Genomic DNA, 11,181 nt, shown 5'->3' with positions numbered 1-11,181 from the left:
CCAGGCACAGCTTCACTCAGCGAGGAAGGTGCTGTGCCCGTGAGGAGAAGGGGTGGGTGGGAGACGGGGATAGGGGTAGATGGGTGTGTCTAGTAGGTGGATCCCAGGACCCCCTCCCTGTGGGCCTGTCCAAAACCCCTGCTGCTGTGAGGCCACCTCCCATCCCAACTCGGGACCCAGCTCTCAGGGAACATTCTGATGAGGACCATCTATATCTGAGTGTAAACTTTCTCTCAGATTGAGTGCTCAGTCTCTTCAGTCATGTCCAACTCTTTGTGACCCCGTGGACTGTAGCCCACCCACCAGGTTCCTCTGTCCATGGGGACTCTCCAGGCAAGAATACTGGAGTGGGTCGCCATGCCCTCCTCCAGGGGATCTTCCCCACGCAGGGATCGAACCAGGATCTCTTATGTCTCCTGCATTGACAGGCGGATTCATTACCACTAGCGCCACCTGGACTCTGGGCTACAGGATGCTAAAGCTGGTTCAGTTTTCCTTCCTGTCTCCAGGTCACCCCTGCAAAACCCCCTTCCCAGGTAACATGGCATATCTCTTGGTTCCAGGAATTAGGATGTAGGCATCTTAGGGAACTTTTATCCAGTCAGAAACGGGGTGGTCTGTGAGCAGATTGGCAGTCAGAGGATGCAGGGGGTGCCCACTGGCCTGCCCCTTTCAGACATGTAGGTCTGAGTGGGCAGCGTCTGCCTAGCAGAGGGAGGCCCACCTTCCCGACGTGTCCATTCTGAGACGGCGGGTCTTCCTGTCCAGCAGCACCTATGAGAGGAAGGAGGGGACAGGGCGAATGGCGAGTGGTTCCTTCATGTGTTTCTTCCAAGTGAGCCTCGCGGTGGTCCCAAGGGGACCCGCAGAAGCCACACGGGCACTTCTGAGTTTCTGAAGTTCAGCTGTTCTGAAGTGAGTCATGCTTCCATGGGAGTTGCTTTTGAAAACCACACAAATGGTTAGAATGTTTTCTGGTCCCCAAGGGGTTCTTGGTGACCCACCGGCCTTCAAGAGGGAAGCCTCTGGAAGTCAACCGCCAACCTCGCTGTCAGCGCCTGTGCCTCGTGGCCCCAGGCTGGCCTCCACTCCATGACCGAAGCCCCGCCCCGTCAGCATGGCCCCGCCCCCTCATGGTGCCTGATCCCGCCCCTCGTGGTGCCCATCCTTTGTAGAACGGCTCCTGCAGGTCCCAGTGGGCAGGGTGGAGGCTGGGCGGTCCTGGGCCTCTTTGGCCTGCAGGTGGCTGTCCCTGAGAGCATGCAGGTGACGAGGACACCACAGAGACGGAAGTGGTGGCACTGCAGCGTCTGCAGAGGCCTCCTGGAGGAATAATAGTTTCCGCTTGTCCACCGCTTGGAGTGGCTGAGTCCTCCTGCCAGGGGTTGGGACCAATCGGCTACACCTGCGTTCATCACCCGTGCACTTGGGCAGAGCAAGGAGTAGGGCTCTGCATCCCGTGTGAGCAACCTGCCCTGTGGGTGCCCGGCTCCGAGTCTGGGGCGCAAAGGAGAGTAGAAGGGGGCCTCAGCCCCCACAGTGGAGGACCCCAGCTGGGGGTAGCAGGGCAGGGAGCCTGGGGGGCCGCCAGGGCTCCCAGGACTTTCTGTCCACCTCTGAGCGAGCTGTTTAAGGTCAGGCCCGGGTCAGATCTAGAAGCAGGTGGGTCTGGAGCCTGGGCCTCCCGAGTCTCAGGACTTTCCCAAGACTTCCGTGAGGTAGTGGCAGGGACCCCGCACTTCACTTCCCTGAGAAATTCCCTTCTTCCAGAGCAGAGAAGGCCCGGGTCCTGGGAATAAGGCTGGAAGGCTTCCAGCATCTTCTGCTGGAGTCATGGGCCATCTTTTTCACCATTCTTCCCCTGACAGGCACAGTCTGACTTGCACCCCCCCAAACTCGGCCCCAGAAGAGGACCAAGTGTGGGGAGGGGAGGCGGGAACAGCCCTGGGCCTGGAGCCAGATGAGCTGGGTTCAAGGCCGGGGTTGTGTCCACCCCATCTCCTGCGGACACCACAGGCCCTGGTTTTATACGTGAAAGTATAAAGTGAGGATCAGAGAGGCTACCCGGCTACCTGAGGTCACACAGTTCCGATCTCTGGAAAGAAAGAGCAGATGTCAATTCGGAAGTTTTCCTTTGTATCTTCCAAGTCAGAGCTCTTAATGCTGCTGCTACAGCGTACATTCCTCACCCCTCATCAGCACCCCCACCGCCGCCTGTCTGCATTTCACGTGTCAGCCCCATCTCTGATACCCTTAGGCACAGGGCAGCAGTTTCTGGGTCTTCTGGGCAGAGGTTTCTGCAGGCCTGCCCATCTAGGGGTCTAGGTAGTGACCGGAGCTTCTACGGGAAAACAAAGGGAAGTAAACACGGCTTTGTTTGACCAGAAGGGTTTTGCCGCTGAGACTCCTGCGGCAGAGGAGTCCTCCAAGTCCTGGGCCGGCCAAGCCTCCCACTCACAGGACCAAGCCGACTTTAGGGGGCTGGCTGTGGGGGGCTTCAGAGTCTCCACAGAAATGGACGGGCTGTCCCTGGGCTCAGCCCTGCCTGATGGCCTCAAAGGCACCAAGGGGACACACCCAGCTAGAAAGCCTGCAGAGTCCGCATTTAACTTTTTAGGACGGGTTTTCTGAGCATCTACTTTGCACAAGGCTCTGGGCCAGGCGTTAGGGTGGATGGGAGGCTGCTCGTCTGTTCCTTCAGTGATTGCTTCACTGGTTCTTTCACCACATATTAATGGGGCCCTGATTGTGTGAAGTGGGGGTGGGGAGAGGGCAAAGGTCAGAGGTCAGAGGCCCGGATGAGGCCCGGAGCTGTGTCCATGGTGGGCAGGATGGGCTGGGTGAAGTCAGAATTCTCAGAGCATCCGTAAATCCTTCTTAACCACATACACGTTCTTAAATATTTGATTTTTACTTAAAACATTTAAAGTGCATTCATGTGTCTGTCTTCTGATATAAGGGCCAAAGCCTTTTGCCCGAACATGAATCTGCAGATGGGAGTTTCAAGTCATCTTTGTGGCCGAAACCACGTCGTGCTGAATCAGCACTGGTTTCTGGTTTTGGTTCTCTAAAGGGGCTTGGGAACTGAAAGGCCCTTGCGAAGCTTCGGAAGGCAGTCTGTCGTCATATGTGTAGTTACTCCCCTCACGTGTGCTGGGACTTACCAACCCTTCAGACCTGGTTTTCAGAAAGTGACTCATATTTTGCACTCGTATTTCATTTGCTTACATCAGCAGTTCTCAAGGTGTGGTCCAAGGAGGCTGGCGACCCTCAAGACCCTTTCAAGAGATCCACCTGGCAAAACTAAGATTGTTCATGACCATACCAAGACGTCGTTCACCTTTTACCCTCTCTTTTCCTCTTGAAAGTACAAATGGTGAATTCCAGAGGCTGAAGCCCGCTCTGATAGCTGATGGACTACGCGCTTGTGCATTCATGGGCTTTGAAAGTCTTTCAACCTTAATTCCTCCTGTAGGGAAGCCTGGTGTTCTGCAGGCCATGGGATCGCAGAGAGTCGGACACAACTGAGCGGCTGAACAACGGCAAATACTGACAGATGTGAGCCATATAAACAAAAGCTCTTTGGGATCCTCAGTAATTTTCAAGAGTATAAAGGAGTCTGGCTACCAGTTTGAGAACTGCTAGTTTCTATATTTATTAAATCACGCATTTCTAATATCAAGCACAACTGGCATAAGAAAGGTTTGGGAATAAGCATAACTGACTTGTAATCAACGCAGAGTTGAGTGGCGGGCACTTTGCAGGAAGGCCGAGAGCACTAAGCATGCCCTGAGTATCGGCTAGGACGCCGCGGGATGAGGGGACTGGCGCCTGTCTGTGCGGAGGCAGACGAGAGGCATCCACGGTGCCCGAGGTGACGGCGATGATAGCGGTGCTGCTGGTACGGACACGTGCTGAGCGCCAGGCCCTGTGCTCAGTGTCTCCATGGGCCCTCACCACCACCCTAAGACAGCGGTCCTCTCATTATACAGGTGGGGGAGCTGAGGCTGAGACGGGCTGATACTGATAAGCCCGAGACGCCTCCCCGCCCACCCCAGCTCCTAAGGAGCAGAGTTAGTCCTTGATCTCAGGTCTGCTGATCTCCAGGACCTGCATCTTAACCAGCTGTCCTGATGGCTGAGTCCCTGAAGTCTCCCCGGTTTCTAAGGAGGCAGGTGGGGCGGGCAGAGACTCAGGTGAAGTCAGGTGGGTGCCTGTATCTTCTGCACAGTCTGGGCCGGGAGGCCGACACGGGCACTGGAGACTGAGGTCAGGACCAGGTGGCCTCTTCAAGTCCTTTCCTGGTGGAAGCAGCAGAACGGACGTGGACGGTGCCCCACCCCCTCTTCCAGGCACCCCATCAGCTGGTGCCAGCCTTGCAGGGGCCTTTGGGCAGAGCCTTGATCCTGGCCTTTGGGCAGAGCCTTGATCCTGGCCTCTGCCCCTTCTTTCTGCCTCCCCTCTGCATCCCGCATCCATCTGGAAGGGAGGAAGCTGAGCTGTGTGTGTGCTGAGCCCCTGACTTTTTAGGGGGTTGAACAGGAGGGACCGGCTGCTCCGGGGACCCTTCCATCTCATGGTCTGAAGCTTTCTCAGAGCCCAGGAATCCCAGGTTGCCCCATCCTGCCAGTTCTGAGGTTAGTAAGGGGCCCTCTGTGGTTCCCTGTGGGCAGCAGCTCCTGCGGTGCTGTGGGTTCGAGTCATGGGTGAGGAATGGGGAGTGGCTGCTTCCCTCCTCGGGGCTGGCCTCCAGATCCCCAAGGAGGCAGCTGGACATCCCCAATTAGGCCCCACGGTCACCATGGAGATCGTTTGTTTACTCCCACCTCCACATGAGATAATCTGGAGAAACTGCCATTTTTATACACTTTCAACATGATTTGGAATTCAGGCAAATTCCAAAGCCACGCCAGCCTCCAGTTCCAAAGGCAGCCTGCACGGAACTTAGGATGCCTGCCAACTTCCCCTAAGAGCATGCACCTCACCTCTGCTCCACATTGTCTGTCTCCCTGCCTATGCTCGAGCCATTGTGCCACCAGGAGTGCCCACCCTCTCCATTGTTCAACTGAGTCAACTTCATTCCTCCCCCACCCCAAGGCCAAGTGCAAGCATTATCTCCTCCTCCATGACGGCCTCCTGGATTCCACCCTGTCTCCCACCTCCTGACCTGCTTGAGGACTCTTCCCCCCTTGTCTCACCTCTGTCTAGTGTGGCACTGATTGCTTTCTACATGACTTGGTAGTCACTCCTGTGCTTTCGTTTCCCGTCCAGACAGTGGATCCTGGGGACACACACCCGGCTGTGGAGCGATGTTCCCAAGAGGGAGGCTGAGAGCGCCTGGAGAGAGAACTGAACTGGGAGCTTGGTGATCTGGACGACCCTGAGCAAGTGGTTTGACTTCTCCAAACCCCGGTTTCCCCAACTTCTGAGCAGTGTGGGGGACCTGGAGGATTTCAAGGGGCCTTTTCAGATATGCATTTCTCTTTTTTGCCTTTTGAGAACTCGCCACATTCCCCAAGTTGCTTCCATGCCCAACGTGTTTTGCAGAGAAAGTGTCTGGAGAAGGGATAGGGGCGGGTGTGGCACCCCCCTCCCCATTCTTCAGGGATTCCAGGAAGCCGGCCCTGGGAGTAGGAGGCTCCCACTGACATGCAGCCCTGTGCTGCCCCCATGTGACCTGTGTGGGCACTGCATCCGGGAAACCTTTCTCACCAACCTCTCTGAGGGCTACCCTGACAGATGCCCTCACCAACCTGGCTGGCCCGCTCGACCTCCCGCTGTCTTCCTGCTCACCTCTCACCTGGGCCAGGGAGCTCCTGGAGATCAAGGGTCATCCTACGATGAGGACGCCCCAGGGTGGAAGGACTAAGATCTCCGATCAGCCAACCAGGCGAATTGTTCTGGAGGTGCCACCATGTGGCAGAGAAGGGATCACAGGGGCCCCCAGAGGTGCTCACACGTGCCTCTTGGTCTCCAGGCCCTTCCCAACCCCCGTCTCAGCCAAGAGGCCTGCAGGCCGGGTAGAATCATGCCTGTCATGCCTTCAGCGAAAGGGAGGCTGGGGAAGGGCCAGACTGACTCCCGGTCCTGAGGTCTATCCACTCCCTCTGGGGCCACCAGGACACAATGCCTGATGCACTGAGCTGAGACCCTTCTGCCCTTTGGGACTGGTGGTGGTCAGACACACCCTCCGCCCCCAGGCCCTCCCTATCTCGGTCCTTCCCACATGGATGCCTCTGCTTCTCAACCCTGACCGCCTGCCCACCCTTCCTAGTACCCTGTCCTGAGCGGACCTGATTTTGGGTCTCATGCACCCTCCCAGGACTGTGCATGGCTCACAAGAGCCTAGAGAGGCCCTGACTCCCGCCCCCGGGGGCCCTCAGAGGTGGGAGTGGGGGTGATGAGGAGAACCAGGCTTGTAGCTTCTGCCTGCAGACCTAGAGCTCCTTCCTTACCCATCGTTGTTCTGCCGTCTCCACTCCCCACAGCATCTTTCCTGGGCTCTCCTCTCTTCTTGCAAAATGGACCTTGAGGCTCCCGGCTCCAGGGCCACCTCCATAAGCCGGGTTTTGTGGCCTCTAGCCAATGGCAACCCACTCCAGTGTTCTTGCCTGGAGAATCCCAGGGACGGGGGAGCCTGGTGGGCTTCTGTCTATGGGGTCACACAGAGTCGGACACGACTGAAGTGACTTAGCAGCAGCAGCAGCAGCAGCCCCACCCAGGCAGGCTCTGCTACCCTTGTCCTTCCTAGATGTGAGAGGGCGGAGCTCAGGGGTCCAGGGGGACCCCCTTTCGCCAGGGGATCCTTTGCTGACACCCGTCCTGCCTTAGTGTAGGCACACTGAGGTCTTGGACCTCCACGTGGCAGCGGGCACTCCTCCTGCTTGACCTGACCTTGGTTCCCCCCTGCTTGCTCTCCCTCCTGAAATGAGCATGTGCTGAATGGAGCAGAGCTGGGCTGGGCTGGACTTGGGTTCCAACAGGCAGATCTGGAGACATGGCCACAGGGCAGCTCTGGGAGTGTCCAGGGTGTCAATGACGAGCCAAGCTTGGCACAACCCAGAAGCATCGCTGTGCCCACGCTGCCAGGACATTCAAAGAGACACTGCCTAATGAGCAAAGAAAATGACCGCACTTTACCAGCGGTTGCTGCAAGACATGTTTGAAGGGTCCAGTTTGTCACCTTCCCTCCTCCTCCTCACAGCTGTCTCCCTCAGGCTCCTCAAGCTCCTGCTTGTCTGTCCCAGTTGCTCCAGGAGGCTTCTCCCCTGCCACCTGGGGACTGCCCCTTCCAGAGCCTGTGACCTTCTCAGCACCCCCATCAGCTGAGAGGTGACCCGGTCCAGGCTGCTCGCGTTGCAGTGGCCAGAACCCATCACATGCCCCCTCCAGCCACGGGACAGGCAGTCTGCCAGGAGCTGGAAGGAGAATTGATGTCGAGGCTCATCTCCAGTGCCCCCAGCTCCCTCAGAACCCCCGCGGGTTCCAGTCTGGACCTTCTCGGTCATTTCCCCACCTCCCAGTCTCGTTAGGATTTTCTGCTTCTTTGTACCTGCACTGTGTTCTGTGAAATTCCCTGCCGTTCATGTCTCAGTTCACCAGATCTTTCTACTTCTCTGCACCACCAACCTTGGTCTCGAAACTATTAAGTTTTTCATTTTTAAATGACATTTTGGGGTCATTTACAATTGTAGAATTTCAATTTGGTTCATTTTCAAGTCTGTATTTTTTTCATAAAACTTTGTTTTTTAAATATGGGTTTTGTTCCTTCTTTATGACTTGAATCATTCTAAACATGATTTATCATTTCACTTGAACTGTTCTGTTGTTATAAGTGCTTGGAGGATTAATCATTGTTTTTTTTTTTTAATCTGCTGGCCTTCCCTTGTGAATTGTTTCCATGTGTAGTTTGTTATCTTAAAAAATCATTATGAGTTTTTCTTGGGGTATGTTACCATTTTTTCTTTCCCTAAGAGATTCCCATGTGCCCTGGGATGGGAGATATTTGCAGAAAAGGCTTTTATTTTTGCTTCAGTCTGGACCCAAAGGGTCACTTTTCTGGAAACAAAGTTTGCAATAACTTTTTTGACTTGGGATGCCCTTGCTTTATAGGGGGTATAAATTAAAGCTGTCTATGTGATTGGGAAGGGTTTCTTTTTGTTGTCGTTGTTTGTTTATTTGCTGTTTGCTTTCTGTTTTATTCTGAAAAAAAAAAAAAAAAAAGGTTTTATTCTGGAAAAACTCTGAAACAATTTATCCTGCTTCCTAGGCTAGGAATTAGAAGACATTTATTTAAATATTTAAAAATAGCACCCAAACAGTTTGATGTCCTTCGCAGCAGAAAAGAAGCAGCCTTTTGGCGGCCAGGGTGGTCGCCCCTCCGCGGAGAATGGACCGCAGGGGCCTGGGAAGCCACTGCAAGGAGGGAGCCGGCGGCTGCGCGTCCTCCAGGGGGCGCTCCTGCCGCGAGCCCAGACCCCTGGGCGCTGGTCTCATCCCTCGTTATGGGTTTGCAGTGGCTATGGGACGCGGAAATTCAGAAACGAAAGGAAAAATCCTTACCACCCCTCACTCCCCAAATACATCTACGTACATTTGCATCGATTCGACTGTGTTTTTCAGCTTTTGCAGTGTTTTCCTGACTATTTGAGAAATTTGCTGGATTGGCTGGGGAACCAGGACGGGACACAGGTCCCACAAGCCCGGCTTATGTCCTCTGCTGTGACTCTGCTCACTGGTTCCACTGCTTAAAGAACTGTCAGTGTCACGATTCATCGGACTCATGACCAACACTTCGTACATTGCCTTGTGTTTAAAAAAAATGCACACAGTCAGGCAGAGCTGGGTTTTCAGGCTTTCCTGTCTCCCCGTCTAAAACCCTCGGGCCAGGACTGAGAAAGGGAGGAGGAGGAGGAAAAAAAAAGTGAAATCTTGTGAGTGTGTGTGTGTGTGAGTGCATGAGTGTATATGAGTGTGTGTGAGTGCATGAGTGTATATGAGCACGAGTGAGTGTGTATGAGTGCGTGTGTGCGTGTGCGTGTGCGTGAGTGAATGTGAGTGTGTCTGTGAGAGTGTGTGAGTGCATGAGAGTGTGTGCATGTGTGAGTGTATGAGTGCGTGTGTGCGTGTGCGTGTGAGTGAATGTGAGTGTGTGTGAGAGTGTGTGACTGTGTGAGTGTATGAGTGCATGAGTGTGTATGAGTGCGTGTGTGAGTGTGCGTGTGAGTGAATGTGAGTGTGTGTGTGAGTGTGTGACTGTGTGTGAGAGAGTGTGTGTGAGTGCATGAGTGTGTATGAGTGCGTGTGTGAGTGTGCGTGTGAGTGAATGTGAGTGTGTGTGTGAGTGTGTGACTGTGTGTGAGAGAGTGTGTGTGAGTGCATGAGTGTGTATGAGTGCGTGTGTGCGTGTGCGTGTGAGTGAATGTGAGTGTGTGTGAGAGTGTGTGACTGTGTGAGTGTATGAGTGCATGAGTGTGTATGAGTACATGAGTGAGTGTGTATGAGTGCGTGTGTGAGTGTGCGTGTGCGTGTGAGTGAATGTGAGTGTGTGTGTGAGAGTGTGTGACTGTGTGTGAGAGTGTGTGAGTGCATGAGTGTGTATGAGTACATGAGTGAGTGTGTATGAGTGCGTGTGTGAGTGTGCGTGTGCGTGTGAGTGAATGTGACTGTGTGTGAGAGAGTGTGTGTGACTGTGTGTGAGAGAGTGTGTGTGAGTGCATGAGTGTGTATGAGTACATGAGTGAGTGTGTATGAGTGCGTGTGTGCGTGTGCGTGAGTGAATGTGAGTGTGTCTGTGAGAGTGTGTGAGTGCATGAGAGTGTGTGAATGTGTGAGTGTATGAGTGCGTGTGTGCGTGTGCGTGTGAGTGAATGTGAGTGTGTGTGAGAGTGTGTGACTGTGTGAGTGTATGAGTGCATGAGTGTGTATGAGTACATGAGTGAGTGTGTATGAGTGCGTGTGTGAGTGTGCGTGTGCGTGTGAGTGAATGTGAGTGTGTGTGTGAGAGTGTGTGACTGTGTGTGAGAGAGTGTGTGTGAGTGCATGAGTGTGTTTGAGTACATGAGTGAGTGTGTATGAGTGCGTGTGTGAGTGTGCGTGTGCGTGTGAGTGAATGTGACTGTGTGTGAGAGAGTGTGTGTGACTGTGTGTGAGAGAGTGTGTGTGAGTGCATAAGTGTGTATGAGTACATGAGTGAGTGTGTATGAGTGCGTGTGTGAGTGTGCGTGTGTGTGAGTGAATGTGAGTGTGTGTGAGAGAGTGTGTGACTGTGTGTGAGAGAGTGTGTGTGAGTGCATGAGTGTGTATGAGTACATGAGTGAGTGTGTATGAGTGCGTGTGTGCGTGTGCGTGTGAGTGAATGTGAGTGTGTGTGTGAGAGTGTGTGACTGTGTGTGAGAGACTGTGTGTGAGTGCATGAGTGTGTATGAGTACATGAGTGAGTGTGTATGAGTGCGTGTGTGAGTGTGCGTGTGCGTGAGTGAATGTGAGTGTGTCTGTGAGAGTGTGTGAGTGCATGAGAGTGTGTGAATGTGTGAGTGTATGAGTGCGTGTGTGCGTGTGCGTGTGAGTGAATGTGAGTGTGTGTGTGAGAGTGTGTGACTGTGTGTGAGAGAGTGTGTGTGAGTGCATGAGTGTATATGAGCACGAGTGAGTGTGTATGAGTGCGTGTGAGTGAATGTGAGTGTGTGTGAGAGTGTGTGACTGTGTGTGAGAGAGTGTGTGTGAGTGCATGAGTGTGTATGAGTACATGAGTGAGTGTGTATGAGTGCGTGTGTGTGTGAGTGAATGTCTGTGAGTGCATGAGAGTGTGTATGAGTGTGTGAGTGTATGCGTGTATGTGTAAATTTGTGTATGTGAGTGTGTCTGTGTGTGAGAGTGTGTGAATACATGAGTGTGTGTGTGTGTGTGAGTGTGTATGTGAGTGCATGCTTATGTGAATGTGTGTGACTGTGTGAGTGTGTGGTGATATCTTCTACCCCCAAGGCTCCCGGGCAGAGCCTGCAGCCTGCAGGAAGGAGATTCCTTTCTGTTAGGGCCCCCAAGAGCAGCAGTGACCACCTGGGTCCGTGGGCCCCTCAGTGGGACCTGCGTTCGCCTCCAGGACACTCTGGCCGAGGAGCAGCAGGTAGGGGAACAGAGCGGGGAGAAGCCCATGAGCCCGCGGGAGGGCCAGTTGGCTGC

The 11,181-nt window shown here is 54.0% G+C and overlaps 1 protein-coding gene across 1 annotated transcript in view; it reads left to right on the top strand.

Annotated features, from left to right (window-relative positions):
* CHST15 (carbohydrate sulfotransferase 15) overlaps positions 1-8,567 on the top strand; it is an 89,696-nt gene extending 81,129 nt beyond the window's left edge. The window contains exon 11 of the transcript XR_016038807.1: positions 5,272-8,567. The gene's annotated coding sequence lies outside the window, so the exon portion shown is untranslated. The remainder of the gene's footprint in view (positions 1-5,271) is intronic.
* The last annotated feature ends 2,614 nt before the right edge of the window (positions 8,568-11,181 follow it).

Source organism: Moschus berezovskii, chromosome 12 (assembly GCF_049115385.1).
Source record: "Moschus berezovskii isolate FMDL1 chromosome 12, NW_MosBer_1.0, whole genome shotgun sequence".
Taxonomy (NCBI): Eukaryota; Metazoa; Chordata; class Mammalia; order Artiodactyla; family Moschidae; genus Moschus; species Moschus berezovskii.
Note: the sequence above shows the minus strand (reverse complement) of the source record. Positions and strands in the feature narration are given on the sequence as shown.